Raw genomic sequence first — 14,258 nt, 5'->3', positions numbered from 1 at the left:
ATATATATATATATATATATATATATATATATATATATATATATATAATCACATGAGCCCTTAAGAAGAAGAGAGAAAGGCAGGAAAACAGAAGAGCTACAACAGAAGAGATCAGTGAGTTTACCCTAGTTGCTGGTTTTGAAGATGAAAACAGAGAGCCACAAGCCAAAGAATATGGGTGGCCTACAGAAGCTGTGCACAGCCTCTGGCAGATAGCTAGCAAGGAAACAGGCTCCTCAGTCCTACAACCACATAGTATTGAATTCTGCCAACAATTTGCATCAGCCTGAAGGCTGATTCTTTCTGAGAGCCACCAGATAAGAGCCCAGGGCTGCTGCCAGTTTTATTTCAGCCTCATGAAACTAAACAGAGAAGCCAACTGAGCCACCCAGACTTTTGGCCTACAGAACTGTGAGATAATAAACTTGTGTTGGTTTAAGCTACTAAATTTGTGGTAATTTATCATGGCAGCAGTAGAAAAGTAACAGGTTCATTTCCTATTCTCCCACCAGGTTGTAGGGACTCTCTGAACAAATTATTTCACATTTCTGTTTTAATTTGGTATCAGGTTCTAACTAATAAATGGGCTTGAAGATAAATTAAAAAGAACTACTTGACAAATTAATTTTTTTAAGAATTGAGAACAATCTTAAATTTATTCTATTTGAATCTCCTTATTTTGCAGACTAGAAAATGGGGGTCCATATTCCTATTTAGTAAAAAAGCTGCAATTTGGGGCCAGTTCATAACTACCAGCCCAGTGTTCATTGACAACCTCATGTAACTGTAGCATTCGCAGATGGCCTGTGGCAATATAAAGAAGCATCTGGGATGGTAGGGAGAAGGCCTGCAGCTGGCAGTAAGAAACCAGAAATTCCTTGGCTCCCTGACTTAGTAGTTAGGGGAAACCTGAGGATGTCATTCATTGCCTCAGAGCCTCAGTTCTCTTATCTGTACTATTGGAAAAAAATATATATATATATTTTTTAAGATTTTATTTATTTATTTGACAGAGAGAGACACAGTGAGAGCAGGATCACAAGCAGGGGGAGAGTTAGAGGGAGAAACAGGCTTCCCGCAGAGCAGGGAGCCCGATGCGGGGCTCGATCCCAGGACCCTGGGATCATGACCTGAGCCGAAGGCAGACGCTTAACGACTGAGCCACCCAGGCGCCCCTATACTATTGGAAAAATATTACCTGCCCTGCTTTCTTTACAGGGTTCAGATCAATAAGCAATTCTTGAGCACCTACTACATATTAAGTATTGCATTAAGTACTATGATATAAAGATAAACCTGGGTTCCTGATCTGAAATAATTTATTTATAAACAGATTATTTCAATGTTGTGTGATACATATTAGGCAAAAGTTAAACAAATGGACCATGGGAATCCTGGGGAGGGTCATCTAATACAGACATCTAACCCAGACATGAAGACAGAGGAAATGAAGAATACTCCCGTATCTTGAAGAACAAGTAGATATGGTGCCAGCAAAAAAGGGCTTTCCAGGCAGGGGGACCAACATGAGCCCAAATGTACCAACAAGAAATAGCACCATGTGAACTTCAAGTAGCCCTTTTTCCAAGAACCAAGAGTATGAAGAGAGAAGTTCACAGGCAAAAGCCAGATAATAAAAAACATTGTATGACTTGCTAGAGAATATGAACTTTGTCCTGTAGTCAGCAGAAGCCATTGGAAGGTTGGAAGCAAGAGGCAAAAAAAATATGGCAATGCAGAAGATGGATTAGTGAGCATGAAGGCTGAAAACATAGGTAGACACCATCACCACAGCACAAGTGCAAGGTAATGAAGTCCTGAAATCGGAAAATGGTGGCAGAGGTTCAGAAGAGAACCATAAAATGAATCTTTAGAACAGGGGATTCTTAAACCCTGCTTTCTCCATAGAATTCCCCTGATCCCATGCAGACCTCCTGAATCAGAATCTCCAGGAGCAAGGCCAGGCACTTTTCTAAAAGTTACAGACAATTCTGATGAGCACCTCAGTTTCTGAGCTGTTCTAGAGCAGAGATTAACAAACTACAGCCATGGACCAAATCTGACCCACTGTCTGTTTTTATATAGTCCATGGGCTAAGATGGTTTTTACATTTTTAAATGGTTAAAAAAGTCAAGAAGAATATTACATGACACATGAAAATTATGTGAAATTCAAATATCAGTGTCCATAAATTAAGTTTTATTGAACACTCATTTGTTCATATATTGTCAATGACTACTTTTGTACTATAATGGCAGAAGTGAGTAGTTGCAACAAGGATCATAAAGCCCAAAGACCCCAAAGCCTAAAATATTTACTATCTAGTCCTTTAGAGGAAAAACTGCTAAGTCCTGATCGAGAGCAGTCATTCTTACTCTTGGCTGCACATTGTAATCATCCGCATTTCCCAAGCCATATCTCTAGGGATGCACCCCAGGCATCAGTATATTTTTTTAAGTGCCCTGGTGAGCTTTAACCTGTGCAGCCAGTGTTGAAAATGTTGAAAACAGCTGACTTAGAGAGTTATATTGATAGAACTTAGTGATTGTTTAGATGTGATTGGTAAAGGAAAGAAAGATTATATGGATTTAAAAACCAAGTTTTAGGATTGTTATTATGAACGCCTTGAAGGCAAAGAATGAAATCTCCTTTCCATATCCCCAGTACCTAGTATTGAATCTGATGCAGTAAAAAGTGTTTACTAAGAATTTACTGTATGAATGCATGAACTAAGTACTCCTCATTGAAGCAGTCTCCATACAAAGTACTTGAGACATAGTTTATGTTCATTTCAGTTCCACAGAAAACTTTTGAAAAATAGGCCTTATCTACTTGCACAAAAATATAGGTTTCACTTCAACTGGACCTCCAGAGATTAGTAATGTTACAAAAAATTAAGAGAAAATTATAAATAAGTTATAAAACAATTGCTATTAAAAGTCAATTTTTAGTTACTCAACTTTCTGAAATCATAGTTTCCTTTTAACTCTGGCAGAAATTATTTTATAAATCTATTTTTAGCATTTAAGCTAATTCAAATAGTCAAATAAGATGAGGTTATATCAGAATATTATTTTTTTCTCTAAGGGTCTTTGCAAAATTTACAAAGCAAAGAATAAATATGATTTGAGATTTTTAAAAAATGATAAAGATCAAAACAAACTTAAGTTAGAGGTCATGTTTGAGTATAAGAAAAAGTAACAACCATTCACAAATTATTATTGTGGTGTCTAAAGTAGATCTAGATATCAATCATAGACAGTTAACTATTTCTATACTGTACAAGAATTGATACTAATTAGATTATGTCCCCCTCCCAACTCTGCTATGCTCATCAATATTCTCTACCTTTCTTCAGTGTACATATGCTATTGTGGAGACAAGAAGAGAAAGAGAAGGTGGAAAAAGGGAGGAATTCTACATATATGGGTACATCACTCTACAGAAAATCCTTAGTCATGGCAATGGGTATGGTATCTGTCCAGACTGCCATAAAGGCATGTCTGACTTTTGAAAAGCAATGTAAAATAAAAGTGTAATCTATTCTACTCCTATTAACTGTTTTTTTTTTAAGATTTTATTTATTTATTTGAGAGAGAGAGAATGAGAGACAGAGAGCATGAGAGGGAGGAGGGTCAGAGGGAGAAGCAGACTCCCCGCCGAGCAGGGAGCCCGACGTGGGACTCTATCCCGGGACTCCAGGATCATGACCTGAGCTGAAGGCAGTCGCTTAACCAACTGAGCCACCCAGGCGCCCCCTATTAACTGTTTTTAACTGCACCAACTTTTATACAAAACAGCATAATAACAATGCTTTGATCAAAGATCCAAGATCACTGACTTATTGAGAAAACATTTGAGTTCACAGAGATTGGCCAGGGATGAAACAGTCCATGGAACCTCAACTAGAACACTTAGAGGTCTCAGGCAGGGAGAGCATAGTGACTTTCATGGGAAATGGTGACTGAGACGTGTTTGCATGTTTCACATTTCCATCTTTAAATGTTGCACATGATTCTGAAAAAGGCAAACTGTAAGATAGATGACAGGTCATCAGTTGCTGAGGTTGGAAATGGAGAAAGGGTTGACAACTAAGGGGCAGCACAGGGAAACTTGGGGGGAGTGACAAAACTACATCTTGATGGTGGTGGTAGTTATGCAAACTATACATTTGTCAAAACTCATAGAGTTGTGCACCAAAAAGAGCTCATTTTATTGTATGTAAATTTTTAAAATATATATAGTTAATTGTCTTTAGAATAAACTGAGTTGATAAACAGAACTGATAAGATGATAAGATTTGGTTAGATCAGTAGTAACTTTCTAATATTACATAAAGATAATTCATGTTATTTTCTAATTGTTAACTAAAAGCTCTAATTGCCAAATGAAATGCACTATTTTCGATTAAATGTACAAATGAAAGCTAAACAGGACCCTTAGAAGAAGCAAAAATTAAGAAAACTTGACATAGAGAATATAAAGGTAAAATAAAAAATAGGTAAAATAAAAATAAAGTATATAAAGGGAAACACGTTTTGAGGACAATTTGGATGGTAAAAAGTAATCAAACAAAAAAAATCTTTGTTATAAAAAGCCAGCTAAGAAATGCAGTTCTGAGGCTGAGACTCCAGTTTCAGTTAAGAATATTTAATGCCAAGATTTTACAATCACTCAAAAAGTCTAAGGGTAAATAAACCAACCAGTGTATGTAAATTTTAAAATAAGAAATGTTAAATACTGTATACATATAAATCTAATTATCTTAGAAAACCTTTCATGCATTCATCAGAGAAAGGGACATATCCTTTATATAGACATCACTACAAAAAAGCATGTCTGTTAAAAGGAACACATTTATTCTCCCCATTTCTCTTGAGCCAACATTTCAGAATGAACACAGAAAGGATAGACAACCCATTTTCTCCACTTCTTTCCTCGATTCACCAGTCAAGGTGAATGGTAGATAATTTATGTAGATAAGTGTTTACTTTTCGGCCAATGGCTTGTGTAGCCAATATTCACTATAGCCATGAGGTAGATTCAGAAATCCCCTCAGATCAGCAAATGGAGAGAGCAGGGTGGCCTTGAAAATACACCCCACCAGTGTCCCTTCTTTTAGTTCTAGAACCAAAAGGGATACATGTATGCACAGAAGTTAATGTGTTTTGTTGGGGTTTTTTTCCATCTCGCTTTGTCAGCCCTCATGGGATGTTCTATAAAGTTTAATAATATGCTCAAGTCTGGGAATCACAGAATCAAGTTCTTTCTATTCCAGAATTATACTTAGACCTGTCAGACAGGTATGAAAACTGTACTGAAGGATGCATGAGCCAATTATGCTAACATGTTGGAGTTTCTTTTTAATAAGCCATTTTGCATTGGCTGCCAATGGTGAAGAATGTAGACTGAATAAAATCAGAAATAAACCAGGGGAAGGTCTGGGTGACTTTATTTAAAATCTGGGTGGGGTTGAGGGTGGGGAGGAATTGACCCTTCTAACTAAACACAAACCCCAAGTAGTTATCAGAAAAAGGCACACAATGGTCTTATTGTTCTTATGAAAGAATGCTCAACCTCAACCATTATAAAAAGAAATGTAAATCAAAACAAGATAGCTTTTTCACTTATCAAACTGCAAACATTTTTAAGTTTCTAGTTGAGCATGACTGGGGAGAAATGGGCATTCTCCAACTGTTTGTCAAGGTGTAGGCATGACTCCCTAACTAGCAATTTACCCTACAGATATACTCACAGAAATTTCCAAAACACATGTATAAAAGGTAGTCTCAGCTTTGTTAATAACAAAAAATATATAAACAACTTCTTAAATAAACTATGATACATTCATAAAATGGAGCACTCTGTCATTTTAAAATGAACAAGCATATCGGTATGTGTTGATATAGAAGCATGTGCAAGATGTAAATTTTTAAAATCAAAGATGACAATTCCAGCCAAAATGGAGTAACTCTACTACAGGTCTCTCTCCCACTAATGTAACTAAAAACTTTATACAAATTAAAAAAGCAACTACAAGGGAACTGTGAAAAATTAATAATTCGAGCCAAATTGCACAAGGGAACCAAGGCTTAAAGAACCATCTATAATAGGAGTAAGTTTTGCCATCTTATTTCCCCCTTTATCATCCAGCTTTGACCCAAGGGTGACCCCAATGCAAAACTGAGCAGTGGATACAGGCAGCAAAACCTCTGAGAAAACCTATCTTTCTGGGGTGAGTGGGAAAAGGGATCACAGTGAGTTGAAGAGATTAGGAGATACCCACTTATTCTTTTTTTGTTGTTCTCTTGTTTTATGTCATTAAAGTCCCTGGAGGAGAGAAGAAAGAGATTGATGCAAAAATAAATATCTGAAGAAACCTGTTGTAAGCCATAAATTCAGAGATTCATGAAGCTCAGCAAACCCTAAACAGCATAAAGTCAAAAAAAAAAAAAAAGCATGCACAGACACATAGCAACCAAATAACTCTACAGATCTACAGATCTGTACCTCTGAAACAAATAATGCAATATATGTTAAGAAAAAAAAAAGAAGAAGAAGAAGAAGAAGAAGATAGCAGGAGGGGAAGAATGAAGGGGAGTAAATCGGAGGGGTAGACGAACCATGAGAGACAATGGACTCTGAAAAACAAACTGAGGGTTCTAGAGGGGAGGGGGGTGGGAGGATGGGTTAGCCTGGTGATGGGTATTGAGGAGGGCACATTCTGCATGGAACACTGGGTGTTATGCACAAACAATGAATCATGGAACACTACATTTAAAACTAATGATGTAATGTATGGGGATTAACATAATAAAAAAATTTTTTTTAAATTAAAAAAAAAGATAAATATTTAAAATCTTGAAAGCAGCTGCAGAAAAATGACATATTACATATAGGAGAACAAAATTTTGACTGCAGAATTCTCATTAAAAGACATGGAAGCCAGAAGACAGTAGGACATCTTTAAAACATTGAAAGAAAAGAACTGTTGAGTTCTACAACCAGTAAAAATATCCTTCATGAATGATGACAAAATAAGAACATTCTCAGCTAAAGAAAAAATAAGATAATCTAAAACAATAACAAATTTAAAAGGATAGAAATCTTATAAGTATGTTCTTGAACTATAATTAACTAGATATTAAACTAGATATCAAAACAGAAATAGGGATGCCTGGGTGGCTCAGTCGGTTAAGCATCTGCCTTCAACTCAGGTTATGATCCCAGGGTCCTGGGACTGAGTCCAGCATCGGGCTCCCTGCTCAGCAGGGAGCTTGCTTCTCCCTCTGCCTGCCGTTCCCCCTGCTTGTGTTCCCTCTCTCACTGTGTCTCTCTCTGTCAAATAAATAAATAATATCTTTAATAAAAAAAAGAAATATATATGAAAAATCCCCAATTTGTAAAATGTAGACAACACACTTCTAAATAAACCATGGGTCAAAGAGGAAGTTGGGGGAAATTAGAAAATATTTTGACTGAATGAAAATGAAAAGATATTAAAATTTGCAGCATGAAGCTAAAAGAGTTCTTAAAGGGAAATTTATAACATTAAATCTTATGTTAGGAAAAAAAAAGGTCTCAGGGCACCTGGGTGGCCCAGTCAGTTAAGCATCTGCTTTTGGCTGAGGTCATGATCCCAGGGTCCTGGAATTGAGCCCGCTCCCTGCCGAGTGGGGATCCTGCTTCTTACTCTCCCTCTCTCTCCCTCTGCCTGCCGCTCTACCTGCTTGTGCTCTCTCACACTCTCTCTCTCTGTCAAATAAATAAATAAAGTCTTAAAAAAAAAGAAAAAAAAGGTCTCAATAATGAAAGAAAGTGGAAAAGGAAGAGCAAAGTACACCCAAACCAAATAGAGACAAGGAAAAGTCAAATCTGAGAACAGAAATCAACAAAATTTTAATAAGAAATTTGATGAAACCAAAGCATGGTTCTTTGAAAAGATCAATAATATTTGTAAACCTCTAGACAGAATGATCAAGAAAAAAGAGAAGACATAAATCACCAGTAGCAGGCATAAGAGATCCTACAGACATTAAAAGGATAATAAGGAAATACAACAAACAACTCTATGCTAATGAATTCAAGAACTTAAATCAAATGGGCCAGTGCCTTGAAAGACAGAAATTAACAAAACTCACTGAAAAAGAAATAAATAACCTGAATATTCCTATATCTATTAAAAAAAAATTGAAAACATTCCCACAAAGAAAACTCCAGGCCCAGATGGTTTCACTGGAGATTTCTAGGAAAAAAATATAATTATCAACATAATTGATATATAAATATCAATTTTATGCTATCTCTTCCAGAAAATGAATTGAGAAAACACTTCCCAACTTATTTTATGAGCCAGCATCACGCTGATACCAAAATTAGAAATAATGCACTGTAAGAAACTACAGACAAATATCATTATGACCACAAATGCCTAAATCATCAACAAAATTCTAGCAAATTATATTCAGCAACATATAAAATGTAATATATTATGAGCAAACTGGGATTTATCCAAGGAATATAAGGCTGGTTCAATATTTAAAAATCAATCAATGTAATTCACTATTAAGAATTTTTTTTAATCATAGATAATCTCAACTAATGAAAAAAGGAAGCCTTTGATAGGAGTTAACATCCATTCATGATAGAAATTCTCTGCAAAGTAGGAACAGAAGAGAATTTCCTCAACCTGATAAAGGACATCTATAAAAAATCTGTAGCTAACATAATACTTACCCAAGTTTTAATCTAAGTTATCCAAGCCTTAATCATCTAGTCTGTAAACTGAGGATAAAATATTTGCCTCTTGGATTTATTATGAAAGTCAAAGTTATTAGTACAATGCATAGCACATTAAAAATGGTGAAAATAGGGCGCCTGGGTGGTTCAGTTGGTTAAGTGACTGCCTTCAGCTCAGGTCATGATCCCAGGGTCCTGGGATCGAGTCCCGCATCAGGCTACCTGCTCTGCAGGGAGCCTGCTTCTCCCTCTCCCACTCCCCCTGCTTGTGTTCCCTCTCTCGCTGTGTCTCTCTCTGTCAAATAAATAAATAAAATCTTTAAAAATAAATTAAAAAAATAAATAAATAAATAAAAATGGTGAAAATAGTGGAACCATGGAGGGTGCAGAAGAGAAGAAAAAGAAGGTTCCTATTGTGCCAGAAATCCTTAAGAAAAAGGAAAGGAATTTCGCAGAGTTGAAGATCAAGTGTCTGAGAAAGAAGTTTGCCCAAAAAATTCTTTGAAAAAAGCAAGGAGGAAGCTTATCTATGAAAAAGCTAAGCATTACCACAAAGAATATAGGCAGATGTAAGGAACTGAGATTCGAAGGGCGAGGATGGCAAGAAAAGTTGGCAACTTCTCCATACCTGCAGAACCCAAACGCATTTGTCATCAGGATCAGAGGTAGCAGTGGTGTGAGCCCAAAGGTTCGAAAGGTGTTGCAGCTTCTTCACCTTCACCAGATTCTTCAATGGCACCTTTGTTAAGCTCAAAAAGGTTTCAGTTAACATACCAAGGATTGTGGACCCATATATAGCATGGGGGGACCCAACCCTGAAGTCGGTGTATGAATTGATCTACAAGTGTGGTTAAGGCAAAATCAACAAGTGAATTGCCCTGACAGGTAACACATTGATTGCTTGATCTCTTGGTAAATATGGCATCGTCTGCATGGAAGATCAGACTGACCAGGTCTACACTGTTGGAAAATGTTTCAAAGAAGAAAACAACTTTTTATGGCCCTTCAAATTATCTTCTCCACAAAGGGGAATGAAGAAAAAGCCCACCCATTTTGTAGAAGGTAGAGATGCTGGTAACAAGGAAGACCAGGTCAATAGGCTTATGAAGGATGAACTAAAGTATCTACCATGATTATTTTTGTAATCTGGTCAGTTAGTAAATGACTACTTTCATATTGAAAAAAATGGTGAAAATAATAATTATTATATATGCAATAATAATAAAATTTATATTCATTACACATCAGTACTGCATTATTGGTTGGAATGTTGCATAGTCCAGAACTCAGAATGTCTGCAGTATTACCACACCCACACACACGTACACATACACACACACCCACAGAGCACACATTGTAAAAAGCACAAGATGATTTTTAAAAAGTCAAACAAATAGGAAATTAAACTGGAAAAGGGAAATAATATCCTATGATTGATCATTCTTTATGATAATGAGCACTAGCAGTCACTTCCTAAAATCTACTCCATTGAAAAACAAAATGGAAAACATTGCAATGGATTTGAGATGAAATCTGTTGACAAAGTTGTCCCTGTAAGAGAATCCAATGCAAGACACAGTTTCAGACTCACAAAATCAAAGTTTCCTAGTGAAGGTGTTACTCATGGTTTTTCTTAAATCACAGTTCTCATTCATGAAAGTTACAACCAGTCTTCTGGAATTTGTGTCATTTATGGATTTCTTTCTTTTAGGGAGTTTATATAGTAAGGTTTTCCAGATTACTTAAAAGCAGAAATTTTTATTGATATAAACTTGGGACCATTTTTCATGCTGGAGAGATTAAACTAAGAGCCAAATCTATGTAAGAATCAAAAAAGGGGTACTTGCCCACCCACCCATTTGCTAAAATAAATCTTCTGATAAACAGAAGTAAAATTTCTGAGGTTCCTACTTCCTGCATCCAAGACTGAGTAGACTCCTCAGTAATTCTAAAAGTTCAGGTAGTATGAATGCTTCAGATACTTTATGTTTTATTTCAGAGTATGGAATTCATACCACTCTAAGAGTATTACCTTTATATTGTGTTGTAATTATTTCTGTGTTATACATTTTGGGGTATTTGTGTGCCTACTATGCTCTATTTAAGTCCTCCTGAGTTTTTCTTCCTCTACATTTATGGTTTACTGATATACTAGGAATCTAGCTTAGTTTCTACCATACCCAATAAGCATTTTATAGTTTAAATAATGAGGAGGTTTGTTTTTTTTTTAATCTTGAGTGTCTCACATTACAACAAGGGCTAGTTTAACTAAAGAGTTTTAGTCTGTGGGACTGCAGAAACTCATAGAGAAATAAATTATTGATGGGTGGTCAGCAATATAATGAAACATCATTGAATAATTCTTTATATATATTCTTTAATGAAGTATACTGATCTTGCATCCTAATGGGAAGTTAAACATAAAAGTTTCATACTGTTTGATTCTTATGATGTATAGATTCCTTTATGAGTCCACTGGCAGATGTTACTATTTTAAACACTCATAAATCATTAGATTAAGTACAACCATCCAGTTGGATGCAAAATTTAGTTTCCAAATGAAAAATGATTTCTAGTGTAATTTACACAAATTCATGATGCTTTTTCTTTGAGGATATGCAATATTAAATGTTCTTTGTAAAGAGGACACAAAACACATATCCCACTCTATAAAAGTTGATTTTATATCAATATCAAGGGATTTTGATAACATAAGAATACATGTCTTCACACTAAGGCAGGCCATATGGCCAAACAGCACAGAGCAATTTTTCTGCTATAAATGGAAACATTCTCTACTTCAGGATTTCACAGTCCTGAAAATCCCTGGTTGTAAACCATGGTCTCATAAAGAGACTAATGAGCAAACGCAAATGTGTAAGATAGGGAAAAATTTATGCACTGGGGTGAGAGAGAGGCAGCTGACTGTGGAATCCTCTGCTGTGATATAAGGCAGAGAACAGATAGGGTATTTCTAGATACTACATATTGCTAAAAATAAGGTAATGGACATCTGTCTTAATGCCCTCTCCTTCTAGTAATAGAAGTCTGATATTCCTTATTCTCAGGTCATGTAGTCTGGGTGAGACTGACACTAACCAGCTCCAAGGATGGGCATGTGACCCAAGACAGATAAACCAGAGCCAATGAAACTCAATCCTTATACTTTGGTTGGAACTACTGAGAAAAAAACATTTTCTTATACTTGAATTGTTGGCAAAATAGGACATAAACCTAGAACTATCGACGCTATTTTATCACCATGAGGGAAGAGCTTGCTCAAAAAAATGGGGCCAGTACAGAGAAGCAGAGCCAAGAAAGAAAGACAACCTTACTGACATCATTTGAGTCCCTGGATCAGACCATGTGAGTGAAGGTCTTGACTTTTCAGATATGAAGTCAGTACTTTTTTTTTTTCTTTTTTCTTAAGCCAGTTATAAAATAAAAAAAAGTTCTCTCTAAAGGATTAGTCTAAAATACACTCATGGTTTACACTTTTAAATATTTGAAGAGAGTCAATACTACAGTCACATATCTGTAGTATCACATATTAAAAGATTCTTTTGTTTACAATGGGGAGAGTCTCTAGCAAGCACCATACTTTTGTGTTAATATCTTATTGTTTATTTCTTAATTTGTGTATATTTCTCATTACAGATACTGCAGAGTATTCAGAGCTTTCCCCCATTCATAGGGATCTCTAGCAGAGAATAAATTCCTTCATAAATAAAGAAAAATGTGCATATTAACAGAAATATCAGGATAGCCTATTTATAACTTTCATAAGTTATTTATCAAAGTAAAGGTTATAAGTATTAATAAGGAACAAATTAAATGAAAAAACATGAGACTAGTTATCTTTTTATCCTCATCACCTAGCTCAGTACTGGGAACTTAATATTGGTTAAATGAATAAATGTATGGACGAATAAAGAGATGAATAAATGAATTTTTTAAATTAATGGAAAATCATCACCCAACATCTGACTCTTGTATTTTTCCCATATAACATTATTTTTGTTGATTCAGTTTCTCTACAAGTAAAGTGTAAGGTATAAATGGCAACTTGGTATCACTGTATGTTATTAGTATAAATCTGGGAAATCCACTAACAATTTTACAAATAGTCTACTCTTGTGGTTGAAGAAAATACCATGCTTTCAGGAGATTTTGCAAATGACATACTTCTCATTGCCAGCAGAGAAACAGTCTTCCCCTTCTTTCCCTTTTCTTTTCTTCTGCTCATAAGGCTTTTAGGAAAGAAAAGTGAGTGATAAAATCATATGGTCCAAGTTCCACTTGGAACATTTTAGTAAATATGAGCTTCTAATTTATTTTGATCTTTCAGAGGCTTGGCAAATATGTAATATCCATATAGTTGCCATAGAAATAGAACTTTCTCAGATGATTCTATAGTCATTATCAATCTCCACAATAAACTGATAGTGTAAACGTTACTATCAACTATTCAAAAATGAATAAACTGAGAACTAAGATAGATGATTGACCTTCACATGGCAAATTACCAGGCCTAGAGCACAAAGCACCTGGCTTCCATATTTTATGAGACCCTGCAATGGTGGCTACCATTCCAAACCACAAAGACATGAAGCAATGCAAAAGTCCCACTAATAGAACAAGCTTTCAGAGACTCCTCTTCCTTCTAGCCATTCTGGGCTGATGCCAGTCTGATTCTTTCCTGTGCTACAATATATGTGACCAGATTCTCTCAAACATTGGCATGAAGACACTTTTAAACTCAGTCACTGGATGCCTGGGTGGCTCAGTCAGTAAAGCGTCTGCCTTCAGCTCAGGTCATGATCCCAGGGTCCTGGGATTGAGCCCCGCATTGGGCTCCCTGCTCAGTGGGGAGCCTGCCTCTCCTTCTCCCTCTGCCCCTCTCCCCCTACTCATGTTCTTGCTCACTCTGCTCTCTCTCTCAAATAAATAAATTTTTAAAAAATAATAAATAAACTCAGTCACTAATACTAATGCCATTCCTAGTGTATTCAGATTAGGAACTTGCTGGAGAGGTTCTAGTTTCTCTATAGTACCTGACATATTTGTAGCATTTGATCAATGCAAAATATTAATAAAAGTTATCATAACTATTTGAAAGGAAAGAAGATGTAGTCTTCTAATCTTTTTCTGTAGGACCTCCATAACTTGGAAAATATACTAGTCAATTCCCATAATAACCTTGCCAAATAGATTGGCACAATTTTCCTCTTTGAAAGAATAAAGAAACCAAAGTTGCTAATGCCTGAGTAACAGAATTTAGAACTGAAAGAAACTCCAAAAAATTAGCAATCTGAGCTTCTTCGTTTATATCCTGTATCATTTTCATTCCTACTATGTGCCAAGCACTGAAATAGGCAAAAAGACAAGAAAATTGGGGCCCAGCAAGGTTACATGACTTGTCTAAGACCATTCAGCTACCTCAAAGCAAAAGTGGTACTCCAAAGTTTCCACCACTGTTTCTGGACCACACTAGCTTAAGGTGCCAAAGTAAAGTCAGA

The 14,258-nt window shown here is 35.9% G+C and overlaps 1 pseudogene; it reads left to right on the top strand.

The window, feature by feature from the left end:
* The first annotated feature begins 9,115 nt into the window (after window positions 1-9,115).
* On the top strand, window positions 9,116-10,232 carry LOC118014912 (annotated as a pseudogene).
* The last annotated feature ends 4,026 nt before the right edge of the window (window positions 10,233-14,258 follow it).

This window comes from Mirounga leonina, unplaced genomic scaffold, assembly GCF_011800145.1.
Source record: "Mirounga leonina isolate KUSES-001 unplaced genomic scaffold, KU_Mleo_1.0 Mir_165, whole genome shotgun sequence".
In the NCBI taxonomy this organism is placed as follows: domain Eukaryota; kingdom Metazoa; phylum Chordata; class Mammalia; order Carnivora; family Phocidae; genus Mirounga; species Mirounga leonina.
The sequence above is the reverse complement of the archived record's forward strand: the minus strand, read 5'-3'. Positions and strand labels throughout refer to the sequence as shown.